A 27,315-nucleotide genomic window follows, 5' to 3' on the forward strand; every position below is an offset into this window, starting at 1 on the left:
CAACCAGTGGAAGGCGGCAGGGACTTAAGCGGAAACTGGGAAACTGGTTTCTCTATCTCTGGGCTCCTTTGTAATTCCTCTACCACCCACAGCGTCTTGGGCCAAGATTCCCACTTTGCCTCAGAAGCTAATTTTGATCCTGCTGGTCAGTTCTAACCTGGGTGTGGTGGCCACGTGGGTGGGACCACTAGGAAGTAAAGGAAGTGGGACTGGTGAATCAGGTAGGGGCCTGACTCACCCAGGACCATGGGAACGGGACTGCAGAGCTGGTGGAGCCATCTCTGAGCAGCACCAGGACACTAAGGGGCATCATTAGTGGTTGCAAATGCTTGTCCAGCACTCCTCACAGGATGGCCTCAGGGCCTGCCCACACACCACTTGGGCAGTTATGTCCTACTCACCCTCCTGCAGATTCAGTGAACCAGCAGTGGACTTTCAGGCTTGACCTCTCTGAGCGTGGCCCCAAGTAATACAGGTGTTAAGCCTTAAAGACATACTTCTTTCCAACCTCATTCAACCCTCTTCCCTCACTCCAAGGGGGAGTGGGCAGGACAGGACCCTAGGAAGACACAGAGCGAGGGCTCTGCCACCCTTCTACCCCTCCTTATCAACCACAGTGAGCTTTCTTGCAGAGAAGGACAGACTGTCCTCTTCGGCTGGTATGGCCACTTGGTGCAAGGGTTGCTCTGTTTCGCCCTAGCAACTCCAAGTCTTATGCTCTGTAGAAACATCTCTTCTTCACGATTCAGTCAACGTGGTTCAAGTGGTGCCAACTCCACCTCAGCCCCAGGGTGGCATATAAACCATCTGTTTTATCAGAACAAAGCTTCAGCTGCTTGACTGCTTCAGCACCAGAAACGCAGCCCACAAAGACTCAACGAGAGCCAGTCCTGAGAGTTCTGTGAAACTCTTAAGAGGAGAGACTCTTTGCTGCTCTTCATAGAGAACACCAAATGTAGGCCAAAAGTTACTGGCAGCTTTTTGTTTTTAAGATAAAATTAAATGACCCCCTATGCCAAAAACTGTGTCAACTGTCTCTAGTAGATCATTTAATTTCCACATCAACTCCATGACTTATACATGCCATTAAGTGAGGTAATGTAGCATGCAGGTATAACTCTGAAACCAGACTGCCTGGGCTTGAACTCTGGCTCCAGACTTGCTAGCTGTGCAACATGCAGTACTTAAAATGTCTGTGCCTCAGTTTCCTCATCTATAAAATAGATGATTTTAATAATAATTAGGAGCTAATAATAGTACCTATCTCATAGGTTGTTGTGAAGATTAGGGGGTTTATATGTGTAAAGTACTTAGAAGGCTGGCACAGTGGCACATACCTGTAATCTCAGCTACTTGGGAAGCAAAGGTTGGAGGATTACTTGAGCCCAGCTTGGGAAACATAGAGAGACCTTGTCTCAAAAAGGTAGGGATGAGAAGAAACTACCTGACAAGTGCCTGATAAATTTTAGTTATGATTGTCATCATCATCGTTTCTAATTTAAAGACAAGAAAACTGGCGCTGGGCATGTAGCTCAGTGGTAGAACATGTGCTTAGCATCCATGAGGTCCTGGGCTCAATCCTCGGCACCATAAATAAATAAATACAAGGAAACTGAGGCATAGAAATGTTAAGAGACTTGTGTATGGCTGTACAACTGGTAAGTGATGGATTGGGAAACTGAACCAGGGCTGTTTCTGACCCATCAAAGAATACTTCTTTGGCCGGGGATTTAGCTCAGCGGTTTTGCCGCCTGCTGCGCAAGCACAAGATCCCAAGTTTGATCTCCGGGACAAAAAAAAAAAAAAGAATGCTTCTTTTGCATTGGCAACCCTAGGGAGAGTCTGTCTGAAACCAGAAAGCTAAGACATAGCAAAGCAAAGCTTAAGAGATGGGAGAATAAGACAGACTCCTAAACAACTGTCTGTGCCCCTTGAGCCAGTCATGAAAAAAGTCAAATCTACCCCTGGAGTTTTCAACAATCTTTTTTTTTTTTTGGTCCCGGAGATCGAACTCAGGACCTTGCACTTTCGAGGTGGGTGGCAGAACTACTGAGCTAAATCCCCGGCCTGTTTTCAACAATCTTAATAAAATTTCTTCCAACCCAATCCACTTTAAATTGGGGTATTTGTCCCTCGCAGCTAAAATTCTTTGCAGGCTCGATCAGCACAGCAATTCAAATCTCATTCTCCAAAATGTCCTTACATTCTGGGCCTGATTATTCAAAGGAGAATAGCCACTCTAGGATCCCTAAAACAAAGCTGTTCATTTCTTGGGCCATTCATTCACTGCATTCAAGCATATTCTGTGTGTCAAAATATCCTGGGTGGGCCAAGCCTACAGCACTGCTGCATGCAAGCACAAGGCATGCTCTTACTGTCATAGTAGTCAAGACCAGCTGCAGCCCCATGCGGAATCTCAGGTCTCCTATCTGTCAGAACTGCAGTCTCTGGGATCTTAAGATATATGCCAGATCTTTCCCATGCTCTGCACATTCACTGCTACGCCGGACTCTAGCTTGTCTTTAAATGGAAGAGGTAATGGGGAATTTCTGCATGGACTAAATTATTCATCTCCATCGAACCACAGAACCAGCATCAATCTCCATCTCTAGACACAGTCTGCCCAGATCAAAATATTCGATTGAAGTCCAAACAGGAAATGCAGATACAAAATGGGTGACTTAGGATGCCAGGCTAAAGCCTTCCACCAGCAAGGTGCTTCATTTCCTTTTGTGCATCAGATATAGTTACAGAGAACCCTTGAGGGCTGGGAATACTTTTGATTTTTACATCACAAACGTCATAGAAAATATACAATGAAAACCCCAATGATTCCTTAGAAAATTCATTGCTCTCCCTCATCTTCTTTGATTCCCTTGCCTCCTCTCCACATCCTTTGAACTTCTGAAAAGACACTTTGAAGGCATGTCATAAAGCAGTTTTTCAATCATGCTTTTCTCTTTGATGATCTTGCTATTTGTCTGAACTGCAGCATCCAGGGGATGTCAGGCTGGGAGAGCTGAAAGCTAATACCGCCAAGCAAGGGCCAAGCGAGGAAGAGCCTGAGCTGCGCTTGTCAATGAGGAGGAAGGCAAGAGCCCACAGGGACCCAGACAGAACTCCTGGCCTGTGTTGCACCCTTCAGAGTGGCACTCAGAACAGCAGCTGATGGTCCAGGGCCCAGTTCACAGCCCGTGGAATGTCTTCCTCAGATGCCTCCCTCCTGCTCTGACCTCGAACACTAGCGTTCTCTGCTCAGTCTCAGACTCCAGAGACAACCCCGCTCCAGGGCCATGAAAACCATTATTGGTTTGATGGTTCCAACCTCCTGCTTTGTCCCTGATGAAAGATGCATTCCCTCCAGTGCTGACAGCCCTGAGTGGGAAGACACTGAGAACAATCTGAGGAGGGAGGAGGGTCTGCAGACACACACCTCCCCTGCCTACTGAAACTAAGTCTCAAGAGCCCTAAGTCACTCTGGAAAGGTCTAGTGGCCTCAAAGCAGCAGCCCTGGCTCCCCCGCCTGGGGCTAGGGAGCTTGGGCAGCAAGGCCGATCCTAGCCTTCCCTGAGCCTGATCCCACTAAGGAAGAGGATGTGAGAGCCAGGGATCAGGAGGAACCCATCGCTCTGAAGGATTTGGTGTCATAGAAAAGTAGACTCATTTCCTCACACAGATTTGGCGAGGGACTACTACTAGGTTAACTGGGAGGGTAACCATGAGCAAAATAGACAAGGTCTTTGCGCTGAGCTGTGAGTTTATGGGGAGGTCAGATGTAAAACAGTTGACTCATGTATGTATAATTATAAACTGAGATACAGGTCTTGAAGAAGTAATGGATGTTATTTTAACAGGCACACAATTTAGCCATGGCGTCAAACTACTCAGAGATCCAGGAAGGCCTATCTAAAAGGGGACATTAAAACTGAGACGTGAAGAGGAGAGGAAGCTAAGTAGGCAGAGTAGGGAAGAGTATTTGACACAAAAGGAACAGCATATAAAACGGTCTCACTTAGAAGACAGACTGGAAGGGTCAGTAGTGGAAGCAAGGAGCCAGTTAGAAATAAGGACTCAACACGTGTGTACGGAGGCCCCAGCTCCATGCCAGGTTTCTGAGCACTAGGAACAGCAGGGAACAGACAGACTGTCCTCCTGGAGTCCACACCAGATGCCAACAGAGGTGTCAATGGTTCGAGCTGCATGGCCACAATGAGGGAAGGGACAGTGTCACCTCCTACACGCACTTAAAGGGCCCACGGCAAGGGCTTCCAGAGAGGAATAAATGTCTGTTCCTTGTCTGCCAGGAAGGATGCCAGCAGGCCACCATGGGACCACAGCAGGGGACAGAACGACCAAAGCAGACGAGGGGGAGATCCACACTCCATGCTGGGAATTCTGGCTCCCAAGGCCAGGGTTCTGGGTGATTGGCAGCTCCTTTGTGGACCAGCCAGAGCTCTCAAGCGCATTCTGGCACACAGCACACTGCTGGGGGCTGGGGGAGCCTTCTGTTTTGTTCTTGCAGTAATACAGATTGAACCCTGCTAAGGCTGAGCTACATCCCCAGAATTTTTTAATTTTTTATTTTTTTTGGTACCGGGGATCGAACTCGGGTCCTTGCACTTGCACAGCAGGCAGTGAAACCACTGAGCTAAATCCCCGGCCCCCCCAGCATTTTTTTAAAAGACAGGGCTTCATCAGACACAGAAGGTTAACTATCACATGGTTTCTCTTACATGAGAAGCCCAAAGTGTAAATAATTTAAAGGCAAAAGAAAAGATGATAGGCAACAGGGAAATAGGCCTTTTACAGACAGGAAGGGGATTCAGGGATGGGGGAAAGAGTAAGTAAAAAGGACTAAGATGGGAATGTATTCATTACCTATGGCAAACATGTACTAATAAAGAAAAAGAAAAAAAGGCAAAACAAACAAAATACAAAGTTTCACTAACTTGCCTGGGCTGACCTCATCCTTGTAAATCTTCCTGTCTCAGACTCCTGAGTAGTTGGAATTATAGGTGTACGGCACCTATAAAACCCAGCAAGGACAAAGGATTTGTGAGTCAATCAATACACACGAGCTGGGCCCAGAACTCAACCTCCATGATCCCCAGTTTCTTGCTTTGTCTATACAATAGTTACCGGGATCCTTACTCCAGGGTAGCAGTGGTCAGGACTGAGCGTCAGGGTGTGTGACGTGCTGGGTGTCCTGGGTGGCACAGGACAAGTGTTCAGTTGGCATCACCTACTGTGGCGATTAGGACTGTGACACAGCCCACCCCTGAATGGAGGTGCATGCTGCAACGTAACTGTCCTAAATCACAGAATTAAGAGCCATTTATCAGGCATTTAAGTGCCATTCACAACCCTTTTCCCTTTATTCACACATTGCCAGGGAAACCAAGGCACAGCTCAGCATCTAGCCTGGCATAACCTCAGCACTTCAAAGTCAGGAATGTTCATTTCTGAGAACAGTGAGGCAACCACAGGAAGCACACTGCAGAAGGGAACAACTGGCTGAATAAGTCCCACAGGAATTACTCGGAAATATCTTCCATTCAGAAAGACTTTGTGAATTTTCCATTGCAAATATTTAATATCAAATTGGGTTCTCTCTTCCGCCTCTGTCAGTGGAGTGCTCAAAATAATTTTAATATTAGCCCAAGCCAAGTAAAATTAGGAAAATAAATCTGCAACATTTTCTCCCCTTCTCCCCACCTCTGCCTGCCCACAACATATCCCAAAGACAAAATTCAATGATTTGAAATCTTCAGCAGCTCAGGAGCACAGCAGCAAAGCAATGGCTTTGAAAACAGATGATACAGCTCACACATTGGCCCTGTACTTTATAAACTGCATGATGTTAGGCTAATAAGATGCTCTCTAAGCCCCAGTTTCCCATTCTATAAGATGGGAGGAGATGAGTACTTACTTCATTGAGTTACTGAGAGACTGCCAGGATATAACACACAGACAGCACAGAGCACATCAGGAAACTTCCACAGATGAGGGTTCGATGGTGCTAGTCCCACTACCTGTCCAATCCCACTTTTGATCAGGGTCATTCAGAGAGGACCTGGGTGCATCCTGGGACAGTCCCCCGAGCAGGCACCAGTGGACTAAGGAAAAAATACCGGGCTGAAGTAGGGCGTGGAAGCTTGGCATCCTCCTTGGAGAATCAAGGTAGAAGGACAGATCTGTTCGAAGCTAAAGAGAATCCACTGGAAACGGAGTCAAACTGCACTGATAGGGATGGAACTGTCTTCCTTGGTTCTCCCAGTTTCCAATTCCCCAGTCAGAGTGAGCAGCACATTAAAGTCCCGGACTTCTACAGTGTATTCAAGGACCTCATCAGGTTTTTCTTTTCTTCCCTCCCCATTTCTTCTCCCCACAGCAGATACTTCCAAGTCCTGAGCTTCATGGAGCTTCCAGTCTTAAAGAGAGGGTAAACTATTATGTCACAAATTCAGTGAAATTTGATGAAGGAAATAATGCAGGTGACGAGAAGGACAGTGGTGCCAACAGACTGGTCGGGGAAGGCCGCCCCAAGGCAGTGAGATAGGATCCGAGGCTGCATCATCTCGCACAGCACTCTCTTGCTTGTTCTTTACTTTCAAGGCAAAACTGGATCTGAAGAAGTACTCAAGCCAGGCAAAGGAAGAAGATGAGACTCTAATCAGTCTCTGCTCTTTTCTTGCCACTATCCCATGTAAAAGCACAGGATTGACCTAGGGGGATCTAACGACCTCCCACAGACGTCCCTAAAGCATTACCAGAAACACAGGGCTCTGGTTTTTTTGTGGAACGACCACTCAGTGACTAAAATCATCATTAACAGCAACAACTGTTTTGTGAGAATGCGTTCTGCACCAGGCACCAGGCAACATGCAACATACTTCTGCACATCACCCTGCTTAATCCCCATGCAGTGGGCATTGAGATTCTTCTTCTGACCATCCACATTTTACTGCTGGGGAATCCCAAGCTCAAGGAGTTTAAGTGGCCCAGCATGACACAGCTCACACCAGGTAGGCTGGGGACTCTATGATGAAGCCCTATCTGTACATGCTCTGAATGTGTAAGTGTGGGCTGCATGGAACAGCCACACGTGGCACCACCTTTCCAGAACTCTGGGCTAATAAGAAAGACAGATGGGCAAGTTTATCATAAATTATTCATTACCACTGCATAAGAGGGGTTTGGGGCGTGATGAGAGCAGAGAAGCCCATCTGAGGCAGATGGCCAGCAGATGAATGAGGGTTAGCCAGGTAGAAAGAGGGGACATCGATGTGCCAAGGATCGTGACCAACAGTCACAGTGACCCTGGAAAGAAGACACAAGCTAGAGGACCTGAAAGAAAGTAAGAGAACACACTAGTAAGATGAGGGAGGCAGGGTTAGCAAGAGATGAGGCTCAGGCCGGGGATTTAGCTCAGTGATTCTGCCGCCTGCTTTGCAAAAACAAGGTCCCAAGTTTGATCCCTAGTACCAAAAAAAGAGAGAGAGGGGAGGCTCAAGAGGTCGGAAAAGAAGAAAACAGAAAGGGAGGGAAGCCAGGCTAGAGAACCAATAGGCTCAAGTGATTCCCACAGCAGGGTAAGCAGAGGTGCAGTTTAGGAATGGGGACTGGAGACACTGTCAGGTGGCCTGGGAGGAAACAGGGCAGGTGGTGTGCAAACAATGACCACGATCCAGGTAAAAGGTAAGGAGGAGTAGCAGAAAAAATAAAAACAAAGGAAGGAATTCAAGAGAGACAGCAGAAGGAGGTGGGAAGGACCCTACTAATGTCTAGGGCTCAAGAGAGAAAGCACAGTCCCAGCTGGAGAAGAGAGCATTGGGAGGCCTCGGGCCAGGACACATTCGGTGTGAGTATGTTACAGGCAATGCTGCAGGGGTGACAGCTCCTGGGGCCTGTGCAGGGCTCGCTAATGTGCCCCAGAAACCAATGCTGTTCTGCCCATTTCATGCCCTGGAAAGCTGAGGCTTGGTGAGGTACAGTCATCCAGCTGTTCATACACTTGTGCACAGAGCACTGGGGCCCTCTCCTAGGCCTCTCCTGCAGCTATTCTTGGGGCTTCAACCCTTCCCTCATTTAAACCCACTGGCGTATGTTCAGCCATCTAAAAAATGGAGGCTTTCAGATGACCCCTGGATAAATCAAAACTACAAACCAATCTTTTTGTGTTTTTTGTTTTTTGGTACAGGATTTTGCTACATAGTTCAGGCTGGCCTTGAACTCAGAGCAATCCCCCTGCCCAGGCCTCCTGAGTGCTGGGATTACAGGCATGAGCCACCAAGCCCGACCATACAAACAAATCTTGTTTGATACACAAATTGTTTTGAACCGTGAACTTGTCAACAATTAAAAATCAGAAGTTTGCCTTTAATTTTTGTTTTGTGTTTTAGTGTTTCCTTTGGTGCTGGGGATAGAACTAAAAATCGGGTTTTACACACAAATCCAGATACCTGGCTTCGCTCTATGAAGCAGATCACTGTTGGATGTAGTGGCATGAACCTGGAGTCCCAGCTATTCAGGCAGTTAAGGGAGAAGACAGTTGGAGCCCAGGACTTCAGGGCCAGCCTGAATGACATAGCGAGGCCCTGTCTCAGAAAAAAAAACACAAAACAAAAGCAGATTATCTGGTGACAGTGAACCTGTGTCCTGTGGCCATAACTGCCTTGAGTTGCGAAGCAGCAGCCCTCTTATGTGGGTACAAGCTTTGTTGCTCACCATAGTCCCCACCCCAAAACATCAAACAACCAAAATAGAAACTAAGATATGTAACCACCCAGGAAGTCTGTTCTTTAAAGCCAGACCTCATTTTTACCTTGGGGACAATACGAATTGGTGGGCATTGGGGTTTACTAGAGTCTAGCTTTCAACTAACAGGACCTTCCTGGTCCTTGCAGAACTTGGTCTCTGGCCTCTGACTGAACTCTGCTATTTTACTCTTATGGGAAGGGTTAATGGCTACTCATGGATGGATTCCACTTCAGGACCACCCAAGAACAGTCTTCTATACCCCCCACTCCTAAATATCCCACGCACTGCCACACAGATTCTAAGTTGTAATTCCAAAAGCTTGGCAGCAGTATATCCCAGGGACTTGAGGACGTACAAAGGTATTTGCCTACCACCATTTGGAAACAAACACAATCCAAGTGGGCCAGGGCTCAGCGGAGACCGGAACAGGTCTTCAATGAAATGGGACATTCTTTCAGAGGAGTGTCCTAACAAAAGCTGAGACGAAAACTGATTACAGAACTTCTCTCCCTCACTGAGGTTTGGCACAGAACAGAAAAATGAAACACACCCGTTGCTTCTCTCCAGAAAATCCCAACATGGAGAATGGGAGCCAAGAAGTAAAAGGAGAGTGGAAGATAGTCGGTAGAAAGAAGAGGCAGACTCCTTGCAGCCTGCTGAAGGTTTTATTTCAGATGTCCTGGTCCTTGCTGTGTAGGATGAGAGGAAATGCCCAGTCACTCCGAACTCTAATGCTCAGCATCACAGCTCTCTCCCATTTCATCTTCCTGGGTCCTCTGAAGTCCACCCTGGATAAGTTAGCAACAGGCAAGCTCCTGCTAGCTGGAAAGTGACCCTTGCTTCCCAGACTTTACAGAAGCTTCCCCCAGGCACACACTTCCTATGGTTCCATTGTAACTAGTTTTCCAGAGAGCCTGACTGCAGCAAGTTAGGCACAGGGAACGGTGGGTAAGCTGATGAATGACCACAGACATGCCCTGTCCATTACAGTTTATAGGCAAGTAGAAGAGACAAAAGGCAATAGACACACACACACACACACACACACACACACACACACACACATGCACGTGCACATTATCCAAAATAGAACCAGCCACTAAGAAGGAAAGAGAATCCCATGCATGTATGAACAGTGAGGGTGGCAAGGAAGGCTCCTGAGAGCAGCAGGTGGCTAGCTGAAGAAGGTGCAGCAGAAAAGCGGTGCAGCAGAAAAGCGCTGCAGCAGAGGGAATGACAGATGCCAAGATCCTAAAGAATCGAGGATGGAGCAGGATGGACAGGACAGGCAGCTGGTGAGGAGGCACGCCGTAAGTCACCTTCCTGTGGTCCATGAACTCTTCAGAAACCTCCCCCTGCTCCCCACTCAGGAAGGGCTCAGGAAGGTTGGGATGAAAGAGTGTATAAGGAAAACACACCTCATGGAGGACACACATGCAGAACAATTAAATGTTCGAAAACAAGCCCAAAGCTAGAGCAGCCAGGTAAAGGTAAAACTGTAGCGTCAGTGATGCTGGGCCTGGCCCTGAGCCAACCTCAATCCTCTCCTCTCCTCTCATCTGGTTCTGAAGCTTAGAGCTGGTTGCCTGTGTCCTTGTGGCCCTCACACACCTGGAAGATACTCGTCCCGGCCTCCGCCAGCCAAGCCCAGGCCAGAGCAGCCATGCACTCACTGCATAGGCCCTGCTGGGGACAGGTGGCCACTCCCTGGGCCTCCTGGCCCATTTCCTCTTATTCTTGGTTTAGTTCCAGTGTGGGACTGGGACACCCAAATGTGGGGGGACTCCACAGCCTGCAACTGGCAAGATCCCCAGGGACCGCAAGGTTAGCTCTAGGGTGATGATGTCAGTGACAAAGACCACGAACCTGCAGACAAAATAAGAAAACACAAGCTGGGGAGGAGCACTTGCGAAGCATGCAGGGGCCCCAGGATCAATCTCCAACGCAGGAAAATAAAAATGGCCAGGTGTGGTGGTGCACACATATAATCCCATTACTCTGGGAGACCAAGGCAGGAGGATCCCAAGTGTGAGCCCAGCCTGGGCATCTCAACAATTTAGGGAGATCCTGTCTCAAAAATAAAAATAAAAATAAAAAAGGGCTAGTGATACAGCTCAGTGAGAAAGCCCTAGATTCCATCTCCAGTACTTAAAAAAATAATAATAATAACAGGAGAGAAAAAAAGATGAAAGAGATGTCTCTACAAACCCCATTAGAAGGCCAAGCATCAGAAATTACTCAACCCACCTGTAATCCCAGAACTTGGGAGGCTGAGGCAGGAGGATTGCCACAAGTTCAAGGCCAGCCTGGGATACAAAGTGACTTCAAGGACAGCCTGAAAAACAGCAAGACTCCTGCCCCCCCCCCAAAAAAAAAGAAAAGAAAAGAGAAGAAATTATACAGGTATAACCTCAAGCACAAGCATAAATCAAGATTTTTAATCATCTTTTGTAAAACCTCTAAACTCTTAGGTTGTGGCAACCTGGCAATCACCCTCGGGCACTTCAAACACTTGGGCACCTCCCTTTTTTTGTTTTTTTTTGGGGGGGGTACTCAGGATCGAACTCAGGACCTTGTGCTTGCGAAGCAGGGGCCGGAACCACTGAACTAAATCCCTGGCCCAGGACACCTCCCTTTTCTGAGCCCTATGGAGAAGGTCATACCAGTCTCAGGTCCTTCCTCTTACTGCTCCATTCACCAGTCAACCATGCTGACCGCCTCGGTTCCTCACAGCTGAACACACGCTGCCTCTGGACCTCTGCACGCTATTTCTCTGCCACCACCACCACCCCACCTCGCTAGGGGAACCCAGGTCTCAACTTCAGCATCACTGCCTACAAGACCATCCTTAGCTACCCATCAAAAGTAACACTATCACCACTCTCTTGTCTCATCTCAGATGTTGTGGGGGTACTGGGTACTGAACCCAGGGCCTTTGCACTGAGCTATAGCCCCAGCCCTTTTTCCTTTTTTATTTTGATAGGGTCTGGCTAAATTGCTAAATTACCCAGGCTGGGCTCAAACTTGAGATCCTCCTGCCTCAGGCTCCTAGAGTACACGACCACAGCCAGCTTATTTTTTAATGTTTTAGAGCAGATGAATGTCCAACCAGGAGCCACCTTCTGTCCTGTCACAGTATTTTTGACTTTTCTATAATTTTCTTATTTACCCTCAGGTCCTTCCACAAGACTGAGCACCAAAAGGAAAAAGATCATGTGGATTCTGAAGTTTCCTTGTCAGCAGCAGGGGGCCGGGCACCCAAGAACATTCCACTGCTACTAGGTGCTGACAAACGAGCTCAGTAATCGGCAGGTAATCAAGTAATCTCAGTAATCAGGCAGTGCCAGGCTCCTCCAAAGTGTCAACACATGACAGAAAAAGGAAAAACAGTTGGGGAATCATTCTTGATTAAGGGACACTTAGGAGATATGACAACGAATGCAATATATATCCTTGATTGGCCTGGATCACAAATAAAATTCTTACTAAGGACATGATGAGAACGTAAGGGAAACCCTAACACAGGTTCCACAGTAGAGAAGAGGGCTGGATCAATACTGTCTTTCCTGAGCTTCATATTTCCACCACTGCAAAGTAGGAGAATTTGAAGAGCACACGGCCAGTGCTTCGGGAAGGAAATGAGACACTGTCAGCCCCTTACTCTCAAAAGGCTTGGGCATGTCTACACATGCCCACATATAGCATGGTTCTATGCTTATAATTTTCCTTTAGATTTTTAATTCTTCAAAGTAAAAAGCTAGAGAGCAATAAAATGAAAGTAATACAGAGATAAATAAGTAAATGTCAGAGCATGCTGTCATTTTTGATTCAAGTGATAGGATTTGTTTTGTTTTGCTGAGACAGGGTCTCACTAGGTAGCCCAGGCTGGCCTCAAATTCACAGAGATCTTCCTGCCTCAGCCTCTCCATTACTGGGATTACAATGTGCACCAACACGTCCAACTTGAGATTTCTTCAAGTTCATATGAATAATCTCTGGCATAGCTGAGACTGACTGAAATATCCAAACCTCTAGAGTCTCTGAAATTTCCACAACATAAAACCACTCCTGACAGCCTCAAACAGGTAACTTTTTGGGCCCTGAAGCCTATTATTAGTCGGATATTCACCAGCTTAAAAAAAATTAAAACTTGTTGGGTGATTTTAAACTAGGACTGTGGCTTCCAGGCATTTTACAAGATAAAAGCCTTCTTATTTACTTGTATCTATCCCTGGGACCATCCAATTCCAGCCCTTCCAGTTCCCAAAGTGCGTGATACTCCTAATAGTGAGGAGCTAGACAAGCCCAGGGGGAAGAGGAAGTAAAAAGAAGACAGACATGTTATGTACATGCACCAACTCCCTGAAGCAAATGTCATTATGTACCGCAAAATTAACAACCAATAGAAAGTTTCAGGGTTGAGGAAACAAGGCTAGCACTAAGTTTTAATTTTCTATTTTTGTTTAAGTTCTTAAGCTTAAACTTCTCTTTTTTTCAACCAAGGGCCTCTGAAGCCTATATAACTGTGCAGAGTCAAACTCCTGTTCATCCTTCAAGTCTCACTAGGCTCATCCTCCAAGAAGCCTCCAACTGACTTCTCCAGGACAGTTAGTTTAGATGCCCTCTACCTGGGTTTCCACAACCCCAGAACTTTTTCTGCTAAAAATTAAACCTCACTACACTAATTTTTACTGCCTGCTGGCCTGTCCTTCTTCATTCTAGGCCACACCCTCTTATGGAAGGGACCCTCTACCCTCTGTGTAGTGCAGAACCCACTCTGAGCCATAGAGGACTCAGCAAACCCACTGAACTACACACCACTGAAACAGCTGGGCTAGTTCTGTCCTGCTCCTACTAAACTTTTTTTTTTTGGTACTGGGGATCGAACTCTGGCCCTTGCGCTTGCGCAGCAGGTGGCGAAACCACTGAACTAAATCCCCGGCCCCATTTTTTGTTTTTTAATGTGTTTTTTCCAACACTGGGAAATGAGTGTTGCCAGCCTTGGGCTTGCTAGGTAACCACTGGACCACTGAGCCACACCCCAGCCCCCAAATCTTGGATGATTCCCGGAGGGCAGGCTGAGGCATGGCCTCTTGAGGCAGCTTTAGTGGAACTCTTCTGCCTGTTGTTTCAGGTGCCCTGTATCATGTCCCCTTTGGGACAGGAAGTATCCTATGTCACTGTTTTCTCCTCTTGTTCTATATCAAAGGTTTGACCAGGGAGCTCCTAAGTGAAGATCTGGGAGCCTGGGTCCAGTTACCCATCACCTGCTAGAAGAGCAATTTGCCCCATTGCCAATTGGGAACAACATACCCTTTATTAAGTAATAGCAACAGAATGCACACTGCGCACTCCACAGCAGCACTGCGGCTCAGGCATCAGCTTTAAAGTCTTGCCAGGGTGGGAGAAGCAGAATGAGCTTCACAGGCAGCAGGAGGGGCAGGACATTAGGGGGATGCAAATTATTCGGATTCCCTGGATTTGATTGTAGAAAGGCTTTTCAATTGTTCTAACCCTTCCCCTAAAAGACTCCAAACAGAAACTGCACCCTACTGGAATCCAAGATGGTAATGCATTCCCACAGGACGAGGGGGAAAGAAACAAAACAAAACAAAAAGCAAGATTGATTCCCAGCTCTTTCCCTCTACCAGCCTATGGACTGGGGCCGAATATTAAACCTCTTAGAGCCACAATTCCATTATCTATGAGTGGGAGTCCATAGAATAGACCCCCTTTAACCATAAGGCGTAAAGTCCAACACCTCCAGTGGCTCCTGAAACCATGGATAGAACCAATAAAGTTTAATTTATAAATTAGGCACAATAAAAGATTAAGCCAGACATGGTGGTACACACCTGTGATCCCAGCACTCAGGAGGCTGAGGCAGGAGGATCATCATGAGTTCCAGGCCAGCCTGGACCACATAGTGAGTTCAAGGGCAGCCTGTACTACAAAGTGAGACCCTGTCTCAAAAAAAAAAAAAAACATTAATAGTGATAGCTAATAAAATAGAATGATTATAACAATACACTATTTAAAAAGTGATTCAAAACTTATTGTTTTATTTCTGCAATTTTCTATTTAAAATATTTGGCGAGCAGGTAATCTCAGGTAACTGAATCTTGAAAACGGAAACCACAGATAAGGGGGGGCGGTCTGCTGTACCATCTAATCCAGATATATTATACAACATTCAAACATTTGTTATAATAACTTTGGACACAAAGTGCTATGGCCCTGAAATAGGATTCATGAAAACCACTCCCCTCCAACACAAAAAAAAAGAAAGAAAAGAAAATCACTCCCTTGGATGGAGGCAGGAACAGAAAGGAGCCAAGGGAGTTTGACAGAGCAGGCGTGCCAGGGGGTACAGACTTGGCTATGGGAACACAGATGCCTGCTGTGAGTCCCTAAGGCACTCAGTCAAGGGTATAAAACTTGGTGGAGGCCAGGCCGGAAGTGGATACTGCATATCTTTTTGTCTAACCCCTCACACTTGGGCCCCAAGGTTTCCAAAAGACAAATAATTGATGTGGTGATGCTGTTCTCCCAAGGTTCAGCCAGTCAAGGAGACAGCCCAGGTTTTTTTAATATCACTGCCTTTAATATATGTGTAGACATACATCAGCAACCCAGAACAACTTAGCCCAAACCTCCATGTGTTTCTGTTTAAGCAACTGTTTGCCAAACTCATGCCTGCCAAGAAACCTGCATACTTGCTGGGCCCCGCAGGGACCACCCAGGACACCTGCCAGCTCCCCACCTGCAGGCTCCTTCTCATCCTTGGTGTCTGGCCTCAAATGTCACCACCTTAGGTGGGCCTCCCCTTGCCTCTCCATCACAGCCTCCCAGCTGTGGAGGGATCCACAGTAGGGTGCCAGCCAGGGGTCACATTCGAGTCTTACAGCTTGATTATCTGCCTCTCCTCAGGGATGGGAGACACCGTAAGGGCAGGGCCCCATCAGCAGTGTTTACCCCGTGCCTGGCAGTAACCTACTTCACAAGTGCTTTTGAGCCAAGGAATGGATGAATGAATGAACTAATCAACCAAAGGAGGGAAGGAAAGAAAGGCTGAATCTCCGGGATTCAGAAAAGTAGTTGTATTCTGGTGGGAAAATTTGAGACTAACCTCCAGGATTACAAATCTATGTGTTTTTTTTTTTAACCTGTTTAGAGAAAGTGACACAGAGAGGACTCTAACCAATTCATCCATTCTAGTGGTTTATGCAAACTTGAACTTTGCCTTCTCCAGGGGCAGTCCTTGGCAAGGACCCTGGAAGTGACCAGGCCTTGGAGGATGGCCTTATATGGCCTTGGCAAGGCCTGACAGGGAAGTACCACCACTGCTGTTTGCAACCTTTAACCCAACTCCCACAGGGCTGGGCAGGCCTAGAGCACTCCTCCAGTGCTGAGCACTTCTCAGCACTCCTGAGAAACAAGCTCACAGAATTGGTGTGCCCTCAGAAGTAGGAGCCAAAGCTGTGAGCACGCACTGACCACACTCCAGGCTGCAGTTCCCGGGGCAAAGGGGATTCGTGGCACTGGAATCTGTATACAACAGTCAGCCTTTGAGGGGCTTCTCAGGCACTCCTGAAGATTTTGCTCTCAGTCTGAAAATGTTTATAAAATGACAGCGAGGGAAGGCAATAGGGAGAGATTATTATTAAACATGCAACGAGAGCCACAGGGGAGGAAATGTCTTCGCTTACTCCCTGCAAGTCACTAATGTGAATGAGAAATAATACCACTTTAACAGTGCCAAAGAGGAAGGAAGGGCAAGAGGGGGGAAGATAAAGGAGATTAGAGAGGGGATAGGAAGAAAAAAAGCAAACGTTCCTTGAAGAGCAAAACTGTTCTGTAGGGAGACATCTCCCTGCAAGTTGCTTTCCCTCTGTCCTGCAGAATTGGTTTTTTGCCTGCTGGCTGGGAGGGCAGGGTCTTCTCTGCTCCTCTCTCCCTTTCTTTTTCCTGTTTTCTTTTTGGCTCACTCATAGGCCTCTCATACCTTCTGGGTCCAAGAGCATCCTGAGGATATTTACTAACAGGAAGCCAGATGAGGAGGGAATTGACATGGTCATTAGGTGACATAAGCCTTCTGACAAGCTGCCAGCTCAGCCTATTGAACATGCAACTGAAAAGCCAAGCACTTCACTCAAACTAGGTCACCTCTGAGCACTGTGGATGTCAGCTGGGAGTTCACCGCAGACCCAGAACTGGGGAGCCAAGTGGTTAGTGGCTTCCTCTGGGGACCAGCTGAGGTCACACAAGCGGAAGATAAAAACTAGGAGGGGAATTTGTGAGAATGGATAAAGTGGAAGTGGGGATGGGGGAATCCATGGACAAGTGGATTTCCAAAAGCAAGCTATGGAGATGTGGATGTCAATATCTGAGAGGCCAGAGGAGGACACCCTGTGCCACTTATGTGGCACTTGATATTCTGTTTTGATGCCTTTGCTTCTTTTTGCCTGACAAGCATTCTCTTCCCTGAGCTAAAATCCTCAAAGTGTCAGTTCTTTAAAGGCAAGGACTGTCTATTTTGTTGTCTAATTTCACCAAATACTGCACTAGATCCAAAGCTGACATTTAATAAATACCTGATGGCTGCATGGCGGTATAAGAAACAACATGGTGGATTTGTTCAGTCTGTGGGCTCTGAGGTCAGCCCACTTCAGGTGGACACTTGGCTTCATTTCTTGTCAACTGCATCCCCTGACTAACTTTGACTTCTGCATGCTCAGGCTCCTTGTTTATAACATAAGGACAACAGTACTAGCCACCTTCCTGGTTCTTGTGAAGATGCAGTGAGATGTGACACATGAAGGGTCTGGCACAAAGTGAAAGTTGGATAGCTGTGGGCTATTTCTATATTTCACCTGTAAGCAGGACTATAGCTACACGATCCTTCATAAGAATCCTGCATACATGGTCCAAAAACCAGTACAAAGCATTCAGGTTGCTGGAAGATGGGGTGTGGAAGTCCATGAAGTACGTGGACAAAAAAGACTCAGGACCCTGGTAACTATGAAGAGAGGAGGAAAAAAAAAGCTAAGTACTTTAAAAAAATGAGCCAAGGGCCCGGGATTTAGCTCAGTGGTTCCGCCACTTGCCTTGCAAGCACAAGGACCCGAGTTCGATCCCTGGTACCCCCCCCCCCAAAAAAGTGAGCCTTTGGTTTATGCCTTGCTTGAAGGCACATACCCTGACTCCAGTCCTGTAAATACACTGCTACAGTTTGGAAGTTCAGTATCTCCCAATGGTCTGTATGTTAAATGTTTGGTCCCCAACATGGTGCCATTGGGAGGTGCTGTGGACTTTCAGGAGGAGAGGCCTAGTGGGACAACCAGGGATCATGCAAGATCAGGTTCTTAGCAGGAGGGGATTGGGACTGTGGGACCCAGCCTCCTCCTCACCTTTTTGCTTCCGGGCCATGAGGTGAGCAGCTTATTCTGCCACCTACTCCCCATCACTGCCATCTGGCTCTGCTACCAGAAGCCCAAAGCAATGAGTCCACCTGACTATGGACTAGAACCTCTAAAATCAAGAGCCAAAATAGACCCTTCCCTTTTATGAATTAACTATCTCAGACGTTTTATTGTAGTAGCAGAGAAGTGACTAACATAGAAACTATCAAATTCCCTTCAAATAAAATTTAATCTGCAACCTAAATAATCCAAACTGATAGTATTTTCAGATAAACTAGGTTTCCCAGGAATTGTGAGGAACACAACTTTCCATGGAGAAATTAATGCTTCTTCATCCTGTATAGCAAACAGACTCCCTCAAAAAACTGTTGAAAAAAAAACCTGTTGAAAGCTCTGAAACTCTCCCTAGGAAAACAAACATCCAAACTAAATGCTACACATGTTTTCAGGGGGGCTGCTGTCCCTCTACCACCTCAGCCGAAGCCCACCCATGGATATCTGGAGCAAACCTAAACCAAGGTCAGGAACCTCGGGGTAAAAGCCCACCACCTGACAAAATGATGAACTTGGGTCAAAGATTGGCTATTACCCAGAGGCAAATATCAGCTCCGTGAAAGGAAGATGTCCCCACCACCCCTGCCTAAGGAACCAAAGGGCTGCCTCTCAAGGAGGGAGCTCCTCACCCAACAGCTGGATGGGTCTTTCCAGGGAAGCTATAAGAAGTTCCAACCATGCTACTGGACTAAGTGACCCAAGGCTTTTTAGGACTTTGCAACTTAAAATGTGGTCGGAGGGGCTGAAAGTGTAGCTCAATGCTCTGTGGTAGAGCACTTGCCTGGCATGTGTGAGGCTCTGGGTTCCATCCCCAGTACTAGGGTAGGGATGGAGTCTAGGGACCTCATGGGCATCACTAGGAAGCCTGTTCTAACTTACATTCTCAGGAGATTCATGTGCACAACAGTGTTTAAGAAACTCGGCTCTAAGATATCTACAATTCTCTATAAGGAGAAAGAGAAATATCCTGGTCCCTCAGCAGGAGACTTCTACCTATACCCCACAGAGCTGCTCCAATACCCAGATATAAGTCTATTTCAAGGTTATAAAAGTGAGGGCTGTGTTCTGAAATACCATCCCACCTCCCACCCAACTACATGAGTTATTTATCTTTTTAAATATTGCAGAGGAAGGGCTAAGGGAAGAATGGGATAATTCCTGCTTTGTTCCTAAGAAACATCCAGAACCTATATAGAGGAAAAGTAATTTAAAACATATTTATCTTAATGATCATCTTTTATTTTCTCCTGTGGTGGAGGTAGGGTTTGAACCTAGGACCTGGAACATGCAAAGCAAGTGCTCTACCACTGAGCTCCAGCCCTAGCCCCATAGCCACTTTCCTTAATAACAATAGATATGCTTTATTGTGTACTCTCATGTGCCATATACACTCATAATAACCCCATAGTATAAGTATGATTGTTTTTTTATTTTTGAGGTTTCTTTTTTTTTTGTACCAGGGATCCAACTCGGGTCCTTAGCTTGCAAGGCAGGCGGTGGAACCACTGGGCTAAATCCCTGGCCTTATTTTTGTTTTTGAGATAGGGCCTCACTAAATTGCCCAGGCTCGTCTTCGGCTCACACTCTTCCTGCATCGGCCTCCTGAGTAGCTGGGATTGCAGGCATCACCACCACACTTGGCTACTCTCATTTTCCTCTCCCATTCTGCAGATAAATCTGCAACTCAGAAAGGATCAGTGAGTTGCTCAACGCCACGCAGCTAGTAAAGGAGGGTCTTGCTGCCAAAGTTCAAGTTCTTAACCATTAAGCCCCATACCTATTTCCTTGAGAGGAAATCTCTCGTCTTCTGTTCTTTTCCGTAAGCAGTAAAGAGCCTAAGGGCCGTCAAGTTCCCACAGAGCTCATTCGAGTTATCTAGGGATACAGCCCGGCTGCTGGCCAGGTAGCCTCAGACACAGGTGCATGGGGTCTCAGATCTCAGCCCTCCATTATATTCTGTTCATTACACAGGAAGACTTAGAGGTCACGCTTTCAAATCCCAGCCCTTTCCTCATTATCTGCCCAGCATCAGCGTTCTCCCGGTCCTGTATTGACTTGCTTTATCTCCTGGCTGCTGGCCCATCTCCATTAGATCCCAGGCATTTGAGCAAAGCACACATCTATCCAGTTCTGACTGAAGGGAACTGACTTGCTGTCCCTTCTCTATAATTTTGGGCATAGTCTGAGAGGATTTAGAAGGTGTCATTGACTGGGAATTACAGTTCTTTGTTACAGAATGAATTTCCGGACTATGTTGAAGAGAGACCAGGGCTCCCCCTCACACTTACACCAGCAGCTTTGTTCCCATCAAAGTGTCCCTCTAATTGCACTGTGCACATTCACTCTGGACTGCGTCACTTCTCAAGGAGGAACTTTATCAAAGAGAACTCAGACTTCCTACAGTGCTGAACATCTGCAGCCTTCACTTAGAAATTAATCTTGGCCTGTATATTCTCTCTTCTTTCAATTGTCATTAACATTTTATTTCCTATAACTCTTACATTTTTTGTATGCCTTTGTCATATATGCCTCAGCTAGGTGTCTTAAGGCAGGAACCACATTTCAGGGAACTTTGTTTCTGTCACAGCAGTCTAGCACACTGCCCTGCCTGCCTGAGGGGCTGATGACCACGGGGCTGATGGGTAACTGACTGCATCTTACATGTTACCACACATCTGTTAGTCTGTCCAAAGTGAAGTCACTCTTCCAGACACAGAACTTACTTGGAGGGAGGGATTCAGGGGGGAAACTCCAAGCACACTGAGATCCTGAAGCAGATGGTGCTACGTAAAAAACCGTAACATTATGGTTTCTGCCTTATAAGAGATAACAATAAAACTTGCTCCCATGAGGTCAGACTAAGCCACTAATCCCCTTGGTACAGCTGGAAACACAAAAGCTTCTTAAAGTTCAAGGACCCCAACCCACCTGGTTAGACAATAACCAGGCCAAAACCTCATTTCTCAGCTGCTCTTGTTATCATTTGCTCCAACTCCCAAACCACTTAAAGAGAAGGCTAGGGAGGCTGGGGATTTAGCTCAGTGGTTTCACCTCCTGCTGTGCAAGCATAAGGACCTGAGTTCGATCCCCAGCACAAAAAAAAAAAAAAGAGAAGGCTAGGGATCTGCAAATAAACTTGTTTGAGAAATGGGACAAAACTGTTATCACTGTCTTACCAAAAAAAAAAAAAAGAAAGAAAGAAAAACTGTCATGATACTGGCTAGAAAAACAGGGCATTTTCTCCAATTATAAGGGGGGAAAAGTCATTAAATGTTTTTCAATTTCTAGTAGGTCCTGATTCATTTTTTAAAATTTTGTCAAATTTCTTCCTTTCTTCAGCTTTCAACAGATAACTCTTCCTGTCTATTTTTCATTCAACAAATGGTTCTAGATAGCTGACTATGTTCTCTATGGCCAGAGTCTACTCAGTGCAGAGACAAAAGCACACGTAAGCTGTTAGTCTGGCTTCTTTTTTTCTTTCTTTCTTTTTTTTTTTTTTTTTTGGTACCGGGATTGAACTCAGGTCCTTGCGCTTGCGCAGCAGGCAGCGAAACCACTGAGCTAAATCCCCAGCCCTCTTTTTCTTTTCTTTCCATACCAGGAATCAAACTCATAACCTTGCGCTTTTGAGGCAGGCACGGTGCCTCTGAGCTAGATCCCCAGCTCAGTTTGGCTTCTTTACACTGATTCCTTCAGTACCACAGTTTCTGGGGCTTGCATGATCCACTTGACCACTACAACCTCACAGGGCCTGGGAATCCCCAGACTACAAGGGAGGGGAGAGAGCTCCAGCCACGAAAACACAGCCCCCAAGGTGAGGTGAAGTCCAGTAAGTCTGTTACTCCATGTGGGTCCTGGCCTCATCCGTACCTCACTTGCTTCACACACAAAAATGGGTACTGGGCCAGGGATTTAGCTCAGTGGTACAGCACCTGCCTCTCAAGCGCCAGGCCAAGTTTGATCCCCGGTTCCAAAAAAACAAAACAAACATTCACACTCACACACACTCACACACACACACACACACACACACACATAATGGGTACTATGAATAAGTTACGACTCGAGGAAAGAATTCTGGTGTGCTCTTTCCAGGAGGGTCACTATAGGTGACAGCAACATACTTCAAAAGACTAGAAACCAAAATTTTAATGTCTTCACCGTACAGAAATAATAAATGTATGAGGAGATAGCTATGTTTAGCCTGATTTAAATATTATACAATATACATAGGTATCAAAACATCACACGGTACCCCATAAATCTGAACTTTTTTTCAGTGCTGGGTCTACCACTGGGCCACATTCCCGGTCCAATATGTACAATTTTTGTTTTTAATGTGTCAATTAAAAAATAAAATTTTAAAAGAGAAAAGAAAAATGAGGAGAAAATACTCCCTATCTTAAGAGGAAAAGCACCTGGCTCTTTTATAATATTCTTAACTCTGGGCCGGGGATTTAGCTCAGTGTTTCTGGCGTCTGCCTCGCAAGCGTAAGGTCCTGAGTTCGATCCCTGGTACCAAAAAAAAATATATATATATATATATATTCTTAACTCTAATATTATTATACAACCAGGGGTTGAAGACTAAAGCATCTGTAAGTCCAGGAGTGGGGTGTAGCTTAGTGGTAAAGAATTTGCCTAGCATGCTTGAGGCTTTGGGTTTGATCCCTAGCACTGCAATTTAAATAAATATGTCTGTAAGGGCCCAGGGATTTAGCCCAGTGGTTTCACTGCCTGCCTTGCAGGCACAAGGTCCTGAGTTCGATCCATATATATATATCTATATACAGACATATCTAGATATGTCTATATATATGTCTATATATAGATACATAGATATATGTCTATATATATGTCTAAGTAGAAATAGGTATAAAATGGGGGCTGGGGTTGTAGCTCAGTGGCACCGCACCTGCCTGGCAAATGCAAGGTCCTGAGTTCGATCCCTGGTACCACACACACACACAAAAAGAAATAGGTATATGTCAAATTGACATGGACTCAGGTCAGGAATGAGAGGGGTGAGGGGGATCGAGATGGGCCTGAGAACACTACATCACTAAGGGAACCGGCCTGATGAGGCAGCAGCCAATTGTGACCAGAGGAGATGCAGCCCAACAGCCTCAGTGCTGAGTTTTCAAGAGAAGCCAGCTGTCTATATTGTATGTAAAATCTCCCAATATTTAAATGTAGACTCAAAAAATCTGGAAAGGAAACAGAGTGCAATAGTTTAGGAGCACGGACTCCAGAACCACACCAGCTGGGCTTCTTAATCCTAGTGCTGTCATTTTTTTGTTTGTTTTTTGTTAGCAACTGTGGACAATCCACTTAACCTCTTCATGTCTCATTTTCCTCATCTGAAACGCAGAGATCATATTTGTACTTATTTCATGGGACTACTGCAAAGAACAATAAAAGCTTTACATATAAATGTACATATAAATATATATATAAGTGATCAGAACAGTGGCTGGCACATAGTGATCATCACAGAAGTTTTAGCTATTGCCATCATCAGTCTTGCAAACACCATGAAGAACAAACAAAACATTCTTTTTATGAAGGTCCTATATAAGGCAACACTGTAAGACCTTAGCTCTGACACAGCCTGTCATGCATGCAGTCATGCAGACTGGGTAAGAGGTCTCTCTGTATCCACCCGCCAGCCATCCCCAGAGACCCAGGGGCCCTCTGAAGCTAAACCCAAGGAAGATGCTTGCTATTACCTCATTAAATCACGTATCCTCCTTGCATCTTCTCTCCCCAGGGGTGAGAGTGGGTTGGCAATGTTCAGCCAGGCAGACGGCACCTCAGCGTGCCTTACCTGTCAGCACTTTAAGTCAGAGATGTTCTTGGCAAAAGGAACCCACTGGCAAGGTTTACACTGCTCACAAATTCAGAGCCTGTGGCCAGAGCACTAATGCAATAGCCCTACCCATCAGGACTCCTGGTTTCCTTAGATTAACTGATCATCAGGTATTTTCATGACCAATTGTCCCACCTGGAGCTACTAAAGCATCTTTGAGGCCCTGGCTTCCTGGGTTGCCACAGTCCTGAAAAGAGGTTGTTCAAACCGCTCGGCCTATAAATGTTTTTCACCATTCCATGCAGCTTCCCGATCCTTTCTCACACTGAATTTTTTCTCCAGCCATTCCTACAGTTTCTAGTGAGCTACCAGTGATGCATTTGTTAGCACTTAGTCACAGAAGGCTTAATTTGTAAAAGAGAGAGAGAGAGAGAGAGAGAGAGGAGGAGGAGGAGGAAAAGAAGACAGTAACTAGGAAATGGGATTGTATCTTCAATCCATATTTAAATCATCATTTTCCTCATTGATTTCTTTGAACTAATTTCTTCCAGGTGCTGCTGGGCTGCCCTTCACTATAGTAGCGACAATAACAATAAAAGCTAATAGCTATAAAGCACTGCATTTCAGCCCTTCACATCCATGCCTCCCAACAATCCTATGACAGTTATTATCCGATGCTCATGTTCACATGAGGAAATCACACTCAGAGAGGTTAAGAATCTTGCCCAAGGTCACATGACTAGTAGAGGGTAAAACCAGAGGTCCAAAACAGTACTACGACCCCAAAGTCCAGGTTCTTTTTTTTTTTGGTACCGGGGATCAAACTTGGGAACTTGTGCTTGCAAGGCAGGCACCGGAACCACTGAGCTAAATCCCCGGCCCTAAGTCCAGGTTCTTACCCACCTGAAAGAATCAACTATCTTTTGCACATCTGGTGGCAGTTGAGCTTTCCTGATGAGTACACTAGGCCAGGAATCATCAGGGGACTGAACTCTAGGCTAAATTCTGACTTTGGATAAAGCATTTTTCCTTCCTGGACTTGAGTTTCCTTCTGCTCCATCTTTCCTAAAAAGATACTTGAAGATTAATGAGCTGGGGGAATAGCATAGAATAGAGTCAGCATGTGTGAGACCCTAGGTTCAGTCACCTATGCCCCCCCCCACATACAATGTTAAAAAATAAGATCATAAAGGCAAAAATAACTCACTTTTCAAACCTAAATTGGTAATTAGTCCAAGAATTTAGACTAATTGGAGGTATCTGAAATACATTTATAACAACTGTGAGTCTTCTAGTCAGGCATATACTTTCAATCTAAATTTTTTAAAATTATAGATGCAATGGGCCAGGGATTTAGCTCAGTGGTGCCGCCACCTGCCTCGCAAGTGCAAGGGCCTGAGTTCTATCCCTGGTACCAGGAAAAAAAAAGAAAAGAAACTTAAGTCTATCATGTTCCAACTCCAAGTGAATCTATGTTTTTCTATGAATATATCAACACAGTATACATATATGCACATACAATTTTCTTTCTCAAGATCAGAATCATGTACTGGGGGGCAGGAGGGTTTCTTTTTCCAGTGCAAAGGATCAAACCCAGAGCCTTGTGCATGCTACACAAACACTCTACCATCAGCAACACCCCAACCCGTGTTTTACAGTTATAAAGCTTCTCTTCCTGTTCAACCCTGTATTTATTTATATATCTCCAGTCAGTCAGTACAAAACTATCAGTCCTTTAAACCAACACAAATAATGCATGACTTGAGATTTATAGCTCAGTTTCCTATTTAAGAACATATACCTTATTTCTATTTTTGGTACTGCAATGGTCAGGTACAATGTAAGAGTCTCTAAATGCAGCCTGAGTGGAATGGGGGGAAATATTTGCAAATTATGTATCTGATAAGGAGTTCACAAAGAACTCCAACTTAACAACAACAAACAAAACCAATTTTTTAATGGGCTAAGGAGCCAGGTACATACCTGCAATCCCAGAACCAAGGGAGACTGAAGCAGGAGGGTCACAACTTCAAGTCCTTCGTGGGCAACTTAGCAAGGCCATGTCTGAAATACTAAAAAATAAAGAAAAAATAAAAATGAAAAGAAATAAAATACTAAAAAAATAAAAATGGCTGGGGATGTATCTCAGTGATAAAACCACCTCTGAGTTCAATCCTCAGTATTGAAAAAAAGGTGGAGTAAGGGCTTGAACTGATGTTTCTCTTAAAGAGAAACCAATGGCCAACAGGTGCATAAAAAGTGCTTGACATCACCATCATCCAGGAAATGCACATAAAAACCACAAAGAGATACCACCACAAGCCTACTAATATGGTTAAAAAAAAAAAAAAAGCACCACCAAAAAACCCACCAAAGTAGGTGACAAGATAGAGAAACTGGAACCTTCATACAATGTTGGCGAGGATGTTGCAACCACTATGTAAACCTGAATGGGGCTTCCTCAAAAAATTAAAAATAGGACTGGGGATGTGGCTCACTTGGTAGCACATTGGCCTACCATGCATGAGGCACTGGGTTCCATCTGCAGCACCAAAATAAAAACAAAAAATAAAACTAGAACTACCAGTCGGGTGTGGTGGCATATGCCTGTAATGCCAGCTACTCCAGAGGCTAAGGCAGGAAGACTGCAAGTTTGAGGCCAGCCTGGGCAGTTTAGTGAGATCCTACCTCAAAATTTAAAAAATAATAGTAAGTAAAAAGATGTGGAGATGAACCTCAGTGGTAGTGCCTGACTAGCATGTGAGGTGCATGGGTTGAGCTCTAGCACTATACAAAATAAAAACAAACCAACAACCACCAAAAAACAAAACAAAAATGAGAACCAGCATATGATCAAGCAATCCTACTTCTAGGTATGCATCCAAAAAGATTGAAATGAGCATCACAAATAGATATTAACAGCCCCATCTCCATTCCAGCGTTGTTCATAATATTTGGAAATAATATAAATATCCCTTCATTCCACCTTAAACAAAGCAGGAAATTCTACAATTTGACAACATGCATGACACTGTATGGGGACATTATGATGAGTGAAGTAAGCCAGTCACAGGAGGACAGATACTGCACGCCTCCATTGACATGCGGTATCTAAAAGAGTCACAGATGCAAACGGGCTGGAGAGAGGCGGAAATGGGAGGTTGCTAATCAATGAGTATAAAGTTCCAAATACATAAGTTCTAGAGAACTGCTATTGTAATATTGCACCTACAGATTACAATAATGTATTGTACACCTAAAGTGCACGAA

General features: G+C 45.5%; 1 pseudogene across 1 annotated transcript in view; it reads right to left on the minus strand.

The window, feature by feature from the left end:
* LOC101717212 (large ribosomal subunit protein uL30 pseudogene) overlaps positions 1-27,315 on the minus strand; it is a 185,837-nt pseudogene that overhangs the window by 72,358 nt on the left and 86,164 nt on the right. The window contains exon 4 of the transcript XR_015438791.1: positions 26,029-26,117. The product of XR_015438791.1 is annotated as a large ribosomal subunit protein uL30 pseudogene (transcript). The remainder of the gene's footprint in view (positions 1-26,028; positions 26,118-27,315) is intronic.

The sequence above is a fragment of the Heterocephalus glaber genome, unplaced genomic scaffold, assembly GCF_053883595.1.
Source record: "Heterocephalus glaber isolate CG9 unplaced genomic scaffold, H.glaber_assembly_v1.0 deba00001463, whole genome shotgun sequence".
NCBI classification, from domain to species: domain Eukaryota; kingdom Metazoa; phylum Chordata; class Mammalia; order Rodentia; family Bathyergidae; genus Heterocephalus; species Heterocephalus glaber.